Below are 13692 nucleotides of genomic sequence, written 5' to 3' on the forward strand. Positions count from 1 at the left end.
CTTGCGGCTACGCGTAAAAAGTTGGGGGCTACGCGGCGGAGCGAAATTGTGGCTGTGCCCGGCACATGCCGCGTAACGTTCGAGGGAACAGTATTGCATTACGGTATAGGAACGCGCGTGTTAGTGTCCGTCGGATGGACAAATGTGCGCGCACAGATTCTTACAAGTTGTTTAGTTTAGTGTTTAATGAAGCATTTTAATAACTTGGTTGGTTAGCTATGTGTACGTACGAAAGCAGATGCACGCACTTTTGGTGTGTATGTGTGTGTCTGCGTGTGTGTGCGTGCGTGTGAGGCTCTTATATTGCGTGCTGATGGTAACACTTGCTCGGCAAAAATACTTGCGAGTGACATCAGTATCTGCGTATGTAGCCGGGCGTTAATATCTGCAGCACTATAGGTAAATGAGCTTCGCGATGGGTCAATATGGGGCTTTGTAGTGTGTGAGATAGAGTAATCTGCGCAGCTGGTGTAGCCACAATGTGCAGACAGAATGCTGGCTGGCGGGTTGTCGAGATCCTCGCATCTCATCTACGCGTGTTGACTGAAAAATGCGTGCACTGATTAGTTTCTGCGGTGAGACTGTAATCGTGTCCATCCTGCTGGCGAATAGGCGCAATTAATGATGTCTGTTTGTTAGTTAATCCTTCATGTATGTTGTCTCAGACTAGCACATTGTCATCTCTTTAGAGATACTGGCGCTTTAGAAACAAAAAACAGCGTTTTTTAAACAAACTTATAACATTTTCCCTAAATTCTCGTACGAACTCCGATCTCGCATCTGAAGGTTACGTTATGACAAGCATGTTGTGGTAATCAGTGCAAGCAAACATGGTAAACTTGCTACTGTACCCTGAGAACAATAGCCGAGTGCCAATAGAGTAATTAGTGCACCTTGCTTTCCGGGAATAAGGTGCTGCGTTCTGCCACTGTCCACCCCAGACAGGTTACATTCAACCTTGGAGTAATCATTCTGACTGACTGAGTCTGAATGATTACTCCAATATTCAACGGTTTGCGTGACTGCATGTGGATTTATGAAAACCATACGTGTGTAGATCTGCTACCGTCCGTCATGTAAGGTGTTGCTTGTTTATGTGTGTTTAGCCTTAGGGAGATGGGAGCAGTTAACATGACACTTGAGTGTCTTACACACACGCGTGAGTGCAGCACTTATCTGGACTGATTGGGTTATTTTATTGTCGCGGCATGTTTAGCTTACAAACTAATGGCACGCATACAGCCTACTTCGCTAGGTAGCGGCAACGGCATCGTTGCATTTCGGCCAATATGACTCTTGCACACGCTGTACTTCTCGCGCCGTTCGCAATTGTTTGAATGTGCGCTACACGACTAGCATCAACGTTTGTTTGTTTTGCGTTGCAGGCTGAGTAACTACAGTGCACCAGTTGGCGCGCAGTGTTGCTGCTATCTGACGTGCCGCGTGCCAGACCGCTGTACCACAGAGCTACTGCGCTCATTCCTTTCCTTGCCACTCGAAGAGACCAAATCCAATATCTGTAAGTAATATTTACATTTCTATTACCGCTTGCCGTAATACGCCACATATCAATATTGCGAAGCCGCGACAGTGCATGCTGTCTAGCCGTTATTAACCGCCGGTTACAGGGCGTCCCTGCTGGAATATGGTAAGGTCGCTGGCTTAGATGGCGGATAGGAGGTGGGGAAGCAGCTAGCAGATGTTTCCGGGAAAATTTACTGGAGTCCCCGTAGTTTAGATTGGGGATGGTTGAGTCCATGCTGTGTGAGACCACATGTTGTTTCTGGAAGACCTTTTTCTTAGCAGACATGCCAGGTGATCTCTGCATCATGCGGATTGTATGTATGCGTGCGTAGTATAGACACCATCCGTACACTTTGTGTTTTGCCGATGTGTACGCGCCTGCACTCGTGTGTACCTCAGCCAAGATTGTGCGCGAGCTGTGGACTTTAATGATACAGACAGTTGTTCGCAAATGCTTCTGTCATCTGTTTGTCTGACAGGACAGGTCTGTCTGACAGGACAAAACTATTTGTTGCGTTGGCGAAGGCACGGACGGTGTCACGATGACAAATCTCAACAGTGTCGTCGTTCATTTGCAACACGCCTATTATAGTAGCGCCAATACCTTAAATATTTAAGATATGGGAAGTTATATGAGTGTTTTATTGTCGGGTTACCGGGGTCGCTGTACGATGCTATACGCTTTCCTATCGAACAGGGCTGTGACCTTGTACAGCGTAAATAATAAATGTCGTTGGATTATTGATGACGCGGTCTTATATGCACGCGCGCATTTAGTAAATGCGCGCGGTGACACTCTTGCATGTGCATTGGTTGTTTTTTTTTGTTCGGGGTCTGGCGGTTCTTTTCAGACAGCAAGACCGCACGTATGCATTACATTTCTTGCCGTCGTGCAAAGTGTATGCAGGGCGAATATAATAGGGGGTATTGATCAGAGAGCACTCGCGAATTTTCGTGTCAGGTGATATCTGGTTATTCGCATGCAGCGCCTTGTGAATCGAAGTAAATGTCATTTGTGAGCACGAGGAATAAACCAGGTGCGGCATTTGCACTCATGGGGGTGTGGGGTTGTGTGGGTGATGGTTTAGGAAGGGTCGTACGTGTCTCTGTACACATCCATGCGCGCGTGCAGGCTGTGTGGGCTTGTGGGCGTTATAATATTGATCAGAACACACAAACATTTTTGTCATGAGATAGTATGCTATACGGTATGTAGCTTCTAATGATAAGGAACAAATAGGCTCGCTATACTTATTTCAGACCAGTACTTCCGGTCATAGCGAGTGGTGAATCATAAAGCCCGGCGCACACGTGTGCGATTTTCATCGACAGTACGCGTCGATTTTTATCGCCGGTACTGTCGATAAAAATCGCCACGTGTGCGCCACCCGGCGACAATTCAACCGTCTGTCAGCGACATACCACTGTATGAACTGTACGTGACCTGTTCAAACCACACCACGGCGCGCTGCCAATATTTGATCACGTGCTTCAAATCATGCATTTGATTGGTTAATCCAAAACTGTTGCCGGGATCATCGCCAGTGCGGCGCACACGTAGCGATTGTTCAGCGACTGGCAACAAATATCAAACATGTTTGATATTCGCAGCGACGAGTTTCTGGCGTCAAAATCGGTGACGCCGGGCAGCGCACACGTGGCGATTTCTCGGCGATTTTGTGGCTGGCGACAGAATCGCCGGGTTCTGTCGACAAAAATCGCCACGTGTGCGCCGGGCTTTAGAAACACATACGGACAGAGAAAATTAATGTGACAAGTGCGGAGGACTGACTAGATTATGGATTATACTGTAAGAGAGAACAAGAGACAGACAGAGAAAATTAATGTGACAAGTGCGGAGGACTGACTAGATTATGGATTATACTGTAAGAGAGAACAAGAGACAGACAGAGAAAATTAATGTGACAAGTGCGGAGGACTGACTAGATTATGGATTATACTGTAAGAGAGAACAAGAGACAGACAGAGAAAGAAAGCGAGAGAGATTGATAGCTATATTGATAGAGAGAGAGAGAGAGATAAACAGATAGAAAGGGAAAGCGAGAGATACGGGGGAGCGAAGCGAGTGTCACGCGCTGTGTGTGCGGCCGACACCGTGGCAGCAAGCGACGCGGCGTCGTGACGACACTCAGGGGCACGATCAAACCCCGGACACCAGGCAGCTCTTCGCAGCTTGTAAATAACAATTGAACGCGTCAGTGAGATTTCCGCGAGGCTCGGCGCCTGTCGCCTCCAGGGAGCGATTACGGGAACGGATACCGGCCGGACGATCGGGGAGGGAGTACCACTCTTGTGTCATTTAGGGGCACGCTCCGAATGTGACCTTCGAGAGATTGCGTACGAGTAAAAATAAAGAATGGTCATCGCGCTGAGTCATCACGCAGATTTTCCCGGCGGGGAACCCCACTTTATCCGTCTCAGTGATAACGCTGCTATTACTTCCAACACCCAACATGATCACGCCTGCTGTCTCACAGTTAGCGATAGCTCTCCACGGCCAGCGTGCCGACCAGGATCTGGATCCGATGCCCTGCGATTATTACCCAGAAGCCTTACGGGGACCATCACAGCTTAGTCATCTGACCGGAAAGCGCAAGCGTGTCCTGCATGATAGCAATGCCTGCTCATTCTTACAGCCCCCCCCCCCCCTTACCCACACCGCCCGCATCATCTCCCATACATAAGAGTCGCAGTGCAGATGCTACACAACGAAAACGTCGATAAAATATCATTTCTATAATTACCAAAGCAAAGCCCAAGGCGGCGGCTGATTCTCCAGTTCCAATTATTATTTCTCGATAGATAATAGAGCTGCAGCTAAACGTAGCAGCTTGCACTGATCGACTGCGCCTATTTCTTGCCATATAACATTATACCACATCACACGACACGCGCGCGCCGCACGCACGCACGCAACGCACGCACGCACACACACACACACACCACACACACACGTCACACACACACACACACACACATATATATAATATAATATATATATATATATATATATTTCACCACCTATGATTTAAATGTCTGACTAACATTCGACTGTGAACTGGATTAGAGGAACAGATGACCAACCAGGCAACCTTGCTGTTTCTGATCAAGAATAAATTTTCATATTTAGTTTACAAAGATTTATTGCATATATATATATATATTAGTTGGTTAACTTGACATGCATCCACAGTTCCAAGGTTGAAATCGGATAAAATTCCCATCCTAAATGACTAGAAAGGATGACCGCATTTTTTACATTCAATATTATTATTATTATATTACATATACGCAATGTATGAAAACATACAGGCTACAGCACATACTATATATAAAAATTATATCCATATTAAATTATTTATAATAAATTAAGTTACAAAGAAATAGATTGTGTGCACGCGTGCCTTGACTGCCAAAACTAAGCTTTTGCAAATCAAAAATAAGGTTCAGGTGGACTTCGCATTTAGGGTACAGTGAAATCACATTCCCAACACAATTCCAGAATCAGGAGAATTGTTTCTCTGCACATACCAGCAGCAGAGAAAACAAGTAGCTACCGATGGATGATCAATCACTCAAGAATCCATGGGCCCGTTGTCAGAAACTTCGTAAAGTTACGATTAATTTTAAGACTAATGTTAATGTTAAGAGAAAAGTTAATAGCGTTGACAGAAACCTATCGTAACTAAACTTATACTTAAAAGTGAAAACTTACGATAACAGGAACTTCATCACAAGGCTGCTGATTGGATGAGAATCGATCACAAAATTCAAATTCATACACATTTATTGTACATCACAGTAATTTATGCATATTATGATGGCTAACCACAAAATAAATAATATTTGATGAAAAACGACACGGTCTTGAATTTATTCTGCACAACAAGACAGATTCTCACACTGTAAGTGTAACACGAGACGCGAGAGTCGTGTGGTCAGTGCAAAAGTATTTAAAACAAGAGAAAAAATGCCATACGCCATTTGTAAATGTTTTGACACTTTTGTTTTGCTTCACGATCGGTAGATAATTAATGTTTTTGTCGTGTTTTTTTAAAGAAAAACACATGATATTACTCATTAATATAAAATATAATATCACTATAATTGTAATTCTTAGTCTAAATGTGTTATTTAATTTATTTTCATCTTGATATTAAAGATAAGGGAGGGTCTAGGATATGTTAAGTTAAGAGAATACGAGAATTTTTAATTCTCTTAACTTTACGAAGTTTCTGTCAACGCTCTAAGAGAAAAAGTTAATGTTAAGGTTAATGTTAAGACTAATTTGTTTCTGACAACGGGCCCCATGCTTTCAGGAAGTAATGCCCGCTGTCAACGGTTACTAAGCAGTGATCTAACACACCACCAGCAGCAGCCACAGCCAACTTTTACAGACCCCCCCCCCCGCCCATACACACTAGCTGCTTTTCTTTCGCCTTGAGAAACATTCGCGTTTAGGTTAGTGTAAGAAACAATTGATTTTTAATTTTTTACATGCACCGTGAAAATCAATTATCTTGCATTTTTTTTAAATCAATGCTAAATAAATTTTCCGGTGGTAACTTCGATCAACCATACACCTAATAACCTCCAAGCTATGGCAATCAATGCAATAAGTCTTTGCGCACAAAGGCACAATAACCGCCAAACAGTTCTTCAAAAAAACCGAACCCGATTAGATAATATTTTCCCACGCAAACACGCCCAGTGCCACTAATAAATTATTAACATGGCTTGTTGAAGGTTTACAACATTCATTCCGTGATATAAGCCACCAATCGCTACAACCTTGCTCCTTATTACTTTGGAACTGCCCAGCTCACTACACTGCACGAAAACACTCATGTGCGCGGAGTATAGACTCCCGGACTGCCAGCTGGCACCGCGAAACGACTGGGCGGAAAATGAAACTGTACTACGCGAACAGTCGGTTACTACGGAAACAACTGACTCGCCGACTGAAATGCCAGAAAAGCCTACAGTGTTGGGCAGAGCCTACAAGTGTATGCGGACAAATTGACAATCTGTAGAAGCAGTGCCGCTATAGTGACTAGCTTTGTTATCCGGCGTTTGGCGACTCAGTGTTTGCTTCGTCTTGGCAATCGTGTGCTGCTGCGGCGTACGTAGCGATAGAATCAACCGACTGTTCGCGTATATCTCGGTAAACTGGCTGTATACGCCGCATTCCACCACGTCAGCAAGTGTTGCACGTGTCAGCACCTGTCGAGAATGACCTTCTTCGCGCCCACGCTGGAGAACGACCTTTGTCTCAGCCGGGGCAATACACCGGTGACTAGTGCCACTGGGTTAATACAATCGGCTTATGGTGCACCAGAATGGTTGGCAAAGGGTTGGCATCGATCTGCTATTTATCTTTAACAACGTGGGTGAACAGTGATGGCTCCGCCTGGCATGTCAATAATATTGTATATGAACATGCATGCTTCCACGCGCACATAATAAATCCTTTTTCGGGAAGAAATACGACAGAGTTCTTAAACGGGGAAGTCGGATAGCCATAGCTTCGTGTATACCGAATTCGCTGTATTTTGTAGCATACAAAAACCTTCTAAAATTGCTGGGGAACTGCCAAGAGACTGCTCTAATACTACCAAATTATTGTTGAAAAAAGGGAAGGCCGGACGTAACTTAATGTACGGACAACTGTAGTAAGAGGGGCAAACTATAGATAGTACACGGGTAGATCTATCGCATCCATGCATGCATCTGATGGCACATGAAGGAATACTGATGCAGCGTGTCATACAAATCTTGTGAGAACATACAGGTATGAATCGCTATACCGCACTGCATTAATATCAGTGCGTCCATCTTTCCCTGCTTCCCTGCCTAGCAATGGACACAACCAACTTGGTGTGTGGGGGGGGGGTAGGCAGACAATCTCGACTCAGCTTCCTGTGCGAATACGTGTCGCGTCTGCGCATGCAAATTGCTTCCTAATAAAACTAGGTAATTTCAGTAAAAGCACTAGATTACGCCGCGACGAGAAGTGCGCATTTTCAGCGGCAAGAAGTAATTTAACAGCCCATTGAAACCGACGCTGAGGCGGGCGGGCGGGCAGATCCTTCCCGGAACGCACTCGCATGCAGCGCATCAAAGCGATGGCACCATAATCGTATGCCAGATGCCACAATACGGCGGCAAAATCGCCCCGCAAACGCACAATACACGCATCGAATTCCCGCCGTGCGCGCACGACAGAAATGACGAGTTCAAATGAGATCGGAAATAAACTGTAGCAGCAAGCAAGACTTGTCGTTGTCGCCGTCGCCGTCGTCATCTAGTGACGATGCATCGGATCGAGAGTTCTCACTCAACAGGCAACCGCGTGCCTTGCTGTACGTGCCTTTATACGTTCTGTAACATTCTACACATACCTCTTAGTCTTAGCCTAGACGACACGCAGACCTTTAACTAGTTCGCTCGAAGTTTGTTTCTGAGGACAGTCTGTCACACGACGTGTTCGTGTTTCGGTCTACATTTCTCTTTTTACTAAAAGATATCATCCAATCTCACTGCTACGCATGGTTAACCTATACAGACTGACTATTGCCCCTATTCAACAATGTGCTAGCTCCATATCCAACGCAGTGATGGTTTCGCTAAAATCAACCTTCCAGCGTATTGCACCTGACGCAGGATTTTTCGTACGTATTTATGTTATTCAAACACATTACTTAAACACGGACGCAAAATTGAAATCGCGTCGATCAAACAGATTCTCACTGATCGACTAACAGAGCACAGGTTGCTGTGGCAACATTTTACCACAGAAGCTGCCATGTCCACACACGTGATAGTATCATATTTCCATTCTGTCCACCTTGGCAGATGATTATAGTCTGATGGAAATGGGGGAGGGGTGCAAATGTTACATCATACCTTGTCACAGCCGCAACAGTTGAAAGTTGAACTATATATATCACGCACACGATGGGAGGGAAGTTTGCGGTGGGTGGGGGAGCAGAAACAACTCCCCGTAGGTAAACCCCATGAGGTGCTAATAAGTAGGGGTGGGATGATACAGGTAACTCACGATACAATAAGTATCACCACACTTTCAAAGGAAACTACCTATAGCAAACAATACACCTAACGGGTGCTCTACCGAACCTCTTTCGTTTGAATGTTTAAAAATCAGTACCGCGGAGCGCTAAGTAAACATTCGCTACTGAACTGCGAATTGTGTATTTTTTCTTCTTGTTGTTTCTTTTTATGAATTTTGCTTCTTTTGTTTTCTGATGAAACTAATGTACGGTTTTTATTCAGTAAAGTATCGATACATGTATCGTGAATAGCCGTGAATATATGGATATGTGTACCATCAAGGTTTGTATCGCAATACATAAATATATCGATGAATCTGCCCACCCCTACTAATAGGTCGAGAACAAAAATATAGAATAAAACCCCGAATATACCCAAATGGATGAAGAGTCAGTCAGAACAAAGTGTTGTCATGACAGTCAGTCATTTGTTTGGTGACAATTATTGCTATCATGGGGTAATCACCATGACAGAACTCGCATGCAGTTACGTTACATATATATTTTAAGAACAGGATATTTCACATGAAAATTATCTAAAAAAATATTTAGGAACCTTACTACCTTAGCATAGCTATATATACATATCAGGAGTACATAATAGGGATACTACTCCTGATACATATATAGGCAAACTGGTGCAATATAAATTGGTGCTACCATAGAGGTGCTCAGATACAGCCAAACATCAGACACCAGGCCTCTATAGAAAATGCACCTACCCCTAAATAGTACTATCGTGTTTTTTCTTTATCACCCTCATATTACAGCTTCAACTGTAATACGATATTCGCACAGCAGTGTAGGGCCCTACAGCCTGCTTTGTTGTTTACGCTCACGACATACGTGGCGATTTTTATCGACAGTACCGGCGATAAAAATCGACGGTACTGTCGATGAAAATCGCCACGTGTGCGCCGGGCTTTAGATTCACCCACTCGCTATGACCGGAAGTACTGGTCTGAACTAAGTATAGCGAGCCTATTTGTTCCTTTATATCATTAGAAGCTACATACCGTATAGCATACTATCTCATGACAAAAATGTTTGTGTGTTCTGATCAATATTATAACGCCCACACGCCCACACAGCTGCACGCGCATGGATGTGTACAGAGACACGTACGACCCTTCCTAAACCATCACCCACACAACCCCACACCCCCATGAGTGCAAATGCCGCACCTGGTTTATTCCTCGTGCTCACAAATGACATTTACTTCGATTCACAAGGCGCTGCATGCCGAATAACCAGATATCACCTGACACGAAAATTCGCGAGTGCTCTCTGATCAATACCCCCTATTATATTCGCCCTGCATACACTTTGCACGACGGCAAGAAATGAAATGCATACGTGCGGTCTTGCTGTCTGAAAAGAACCGCCAGACCCCGAACAAAAAAAACAACCCAATGCACATGCAAGAGTGTCACCCGCGCATTTACTAAATGCGCGCGTGCATATAAGACCGGCTCATCAATAATCCAACGACATTTTATTATTTACGCTGTACAAGGTCACAGCCCTGTTCGATAGGAAAGCGTATAGCATCGTACAGCGACCCCGGTAACCCGACAATAAAACACTCATATAACTTCCCATACCTCTAAATATTTAAGGTATTGGCGCTACCTATAATAGGCGTGTTGCAAATGAACGACGACACTGTTGATATTTGTCATCGTGACACCGTCCGTGCATGCCTTCGCCAACGCAACAAATAGTTTGTCCTGTCAGACAGACCTGTCCTGTCAGACAGAACAGATGACAGAAGCATTTGCGAAGCAACTGTCTGTATCATTAAAGTCCACAGCTCCGCACAATCTTGGCTGAGGTACACACGAGTGCAGGCGCGTACACATCGGCAAAACAACCAAAGTGTACGGATGGTGTCTATACTACGCACGCATACATACAATCCGCATGATGCAGAGATCACCTGGCATGTCTGCTAAGAAAAAGGTCTTCCAGAAACAACATGTGTCTCACACAGCATGGACTCAACCATCCCCAATCTAAACTACGGGGACCTCAGTAAATTTTCCCGGAAACATCTGCTAGCTGCTTCCCCACCTCCTATCCCGCCATCTAAGCCAGCGACCTTACCATATTCCCAGCAGGGACGCCCTGTAACCGGCGGGTTAATAACGGCTAGACAGCATGCACTGTCGCGGCTTCGCAATATTGATATGTGGCGTATTACGGCAAGCGGTAATAGAAATGTAAATATTACTTACAAGATATTGGATTTGGTCTCTTCGAGTGGCAAGGAAAGGAATGAGCGCAGTAGCTCTGTGGTACAGGCGGTCTGGCACGCGGCACGTCAGATAGCAGCAACACTGCCGCCAACTGGTGCACTGTAGTTACTCAGCCTGCAACGCAAAACAAACAAACGTTGATGCTAGTCGTGTAGCGCACATTCAAACAATTGCGAAACGGGCGAGAAGTACAGCGTGTGCAGAGTCATATTGGCCGAAATGCAACGATGCCGTTGCCGGTACCTAGCGAAGTTGGCTGTATGCGTGCCATTCGTTTGTAAGCTAAACATGCCGCGACAATAAAATAACCCAATCAGTCCAGATAAGTGCTGCACTCACGCGGTGTGTAAGACACTCAAGTGTCATGTTAACTGCTCCCATCTCCCTAAAGGCTAAACACACATAAACAAGCAACACCTTACATGGACGGACGGTAGCAGATCTACACACGTATGGTTTTCATAACTCCACATGCAGTCACGCAAACCGTTGAATATTGGAGTAATCATTCAGACTCACAGTCAGTCAGAATGATTACTCCAAGGTTGAATGTAACCTGTCTGGGGTGGACAGTGGCAGAGCGCAGCACCTTATTCCCGGAAAGCAAGGTGCACTAATTACTCTATTGGCACTCGGCTATTGTTCTCAGGGTACAGTAGCAAGTTTACCATATTTGCTTGCACTGATTACCACAACATGCTTGTCATAACGTAAACTTCAGATGCGAGATCGGAGTTCGTACGAGAATTTAGGGAAAATGTTATGTTTGTTTAAAAAACGTGTTTTTTGTTTCTAAAGCGCCACTATCTCTAAAGAGATGACAATGTGCTAGTCTGAGACAACATACATGAAGGATTAACTAACAAACAGACATCATTAATTGCGCCTATTCGCCAGCAGGATGGACAACGATTACAGTCTCACCGCAGAAACTAATCAGTGCACGCATTTTTCAGTCAACACGCGTAGATGAGATGCGAGGATCTCGGACAACCCGCCAGCCAGCAGTCTGTCTGCACATTGTGGCTACACCAGCTGCGCAGATTACTCTATCTCACACACTACAAAGCCCCATATTGACCCATCGCGAAGCTCATTTACTCCTAGTCTGCAGATATGAACGCCCGGCTACATACGCAGATACTGATGTCACTCGCAAGTACTTTTGCCGAGCAAGTGTTACCACCAGCACGCAATATAAGAGCCTCACACGCACGCACACATACGCGCACGCACGCAGACACACACATACACACCAAAGTGCGTGCATCTGCTTTCGTACGTACACATAGCTAACCAACCAAGTATTAAAATGCATTCATTAAACACTAAACTAAACAACTTGTAAGAATCTGTGCGCGCACATTTGTCCATCCGACGGACACTAACACGCGCGTTCCTATACCGTAATGCAATACTGTTCCCTCGAACGTTACGCGGCATGTGCCGGGCACAGCCACAATTTCGCTCCGCTGCGTAGCCCCCAACTTTTTACGTAGCCGAAGCACATCTGCAGCGCAATGTGTCTGTCATACAGCCTATAGCAGCAGCTCACCCTGTTCAGACTGCAGCTGTGGGGCAGCGATACCGCCCTATTGAAACGCCATCAGTACGTGCAGACGGCATTTGGCAGCGATAGTGCACTCACTTCTCGGCAAGTTTCGGCTGGTTTGCTTAGGCAGGTGGCCGTAATTAATTGCGAACCAATACTGGGTCAGCTTTATCTCCTGACTTGTTGGCTTTAAAAGCTTTTCACGCGGCTGCTGGAAATTCGGAAGCTACTGCGATGCATACCCACAAGTATGCGGGAATTGCCGGCACTCAACGATCGGAGAAATTCCCTGCGCACCACCTCAGCTGGGTGGCGGAGCAGAAACAACTCCCCGTAGGTAAGCCCCATGAGGTGCTAATAAGTAGGGGTGGGATGGTACAGGTAATCACGATACAATAAGTATCACCACACTTTCAAAGGAAACTACCTATAGCAAACAATACACCTAACGGGTGCTCTACCGAACCTCTTTCGTTTGAATGTTTAAAAATCAGTACCGCGCGAGCGCCTAAGTAAACATTCGCCTACTGAACTGCGAATTGTGTATTTTTCTTCTTGTTGTTTCTTTTTATGAATTTTGCTTCTTTTGTTTTCTGATGAAACAATGTACGGTTTTTATTCAGTAAAGTTATCGATACATGTATCGTGAATAGCCGTGAATATATGCGATATGTGTTACCATCAAGGTTTGTATCGCAATACATAAATATATCGATGAATCTGCCCACTCCTACTAATACGGTCGAGAACAAAATATAGAATAAAAACCCCGAATATACCCAATGCGATGAAGAGTCCAGTCAGAACATAGTGTTGTCATGACAGTCAGTCATTTGTTTGGTGACAATTATTGCTATCATGGGTAATCACCATGACAGAACTCGCATAACCAGTTACGTTACATATATATATTTAAGAACAGGATATTTCACATGAAAATTATCTCAAAAATATTTTAGGAACCTTAGCATAGCTATATATACATATATAGGCAAACAGGTATACGTTACATATATATTTTAAGAACAGGATATTTCACATGAAAATTATCTAAAAAAATATTTAGGAACCTTAGCATAGCTATATATACATATATAGGCAAACTGGTGCAATATAAATTGGTGCTACCATAGAGGTGCTCAGATACAGCCAAACATCAGACACCAGCCTCTATAGAAAATGCCACCTACCTCTAAGAGTACTATCGTGTTTTTTCTTTATCACCCTCATATTACAGCTTCAACTGTATACGATATTCCCGCAGCAG

At 44.6% G+C, this 13692-nt stretch overlaps 1 protein-coding gene across 2 annotated transcripts in view; it reads right to left on the reverse strand.

Annotated features, from left to right (window-relative positions):
- LOC106804999 (trithorax group protein osa-like) overlaps nucleotides 1-13692 on the reverse strand; it is a 63907-nt gene that overhangs the window by 36445 nt on the left and 13770 nt on the right. The window contains exons 1-2 of one of the 2 annotated variants that reach the window (XM_014806449.1): nucleotides 12429-12505; nucleotides 10853-10987 (exon numbers count right to left, since the gene is read on the reverse strand). The gene's annotated coding sequence lies outside the window, so the exon portion shown is untranslated. Of the gene's footprint in view, nucleotides 1-10852; nucleotides 10988-12428; nucleotides 12506-13692 lie in introns of those variants that run through there. The other variant, XM_014806448.1, reaches the window with a different exon arrangement.

The sequence above is a fragment of the Priapulus caudatus genome, unplaced genomic scaffold, assembly GCF_000485595.1.
Source record: "Priapulus caudatus unplaced genomic scaffold, Priapulus_caudatus-5.0.1 Scaffold96, whole genome shotgun sequence".
In the NCBI taxonomy this organism is placed as follows: Eukaryota; Metazoa; Priapulida; class Priapulimorpha; order Priapulimorphida; family Priapulidae; genus Priapulus; species Priapulus caudatus.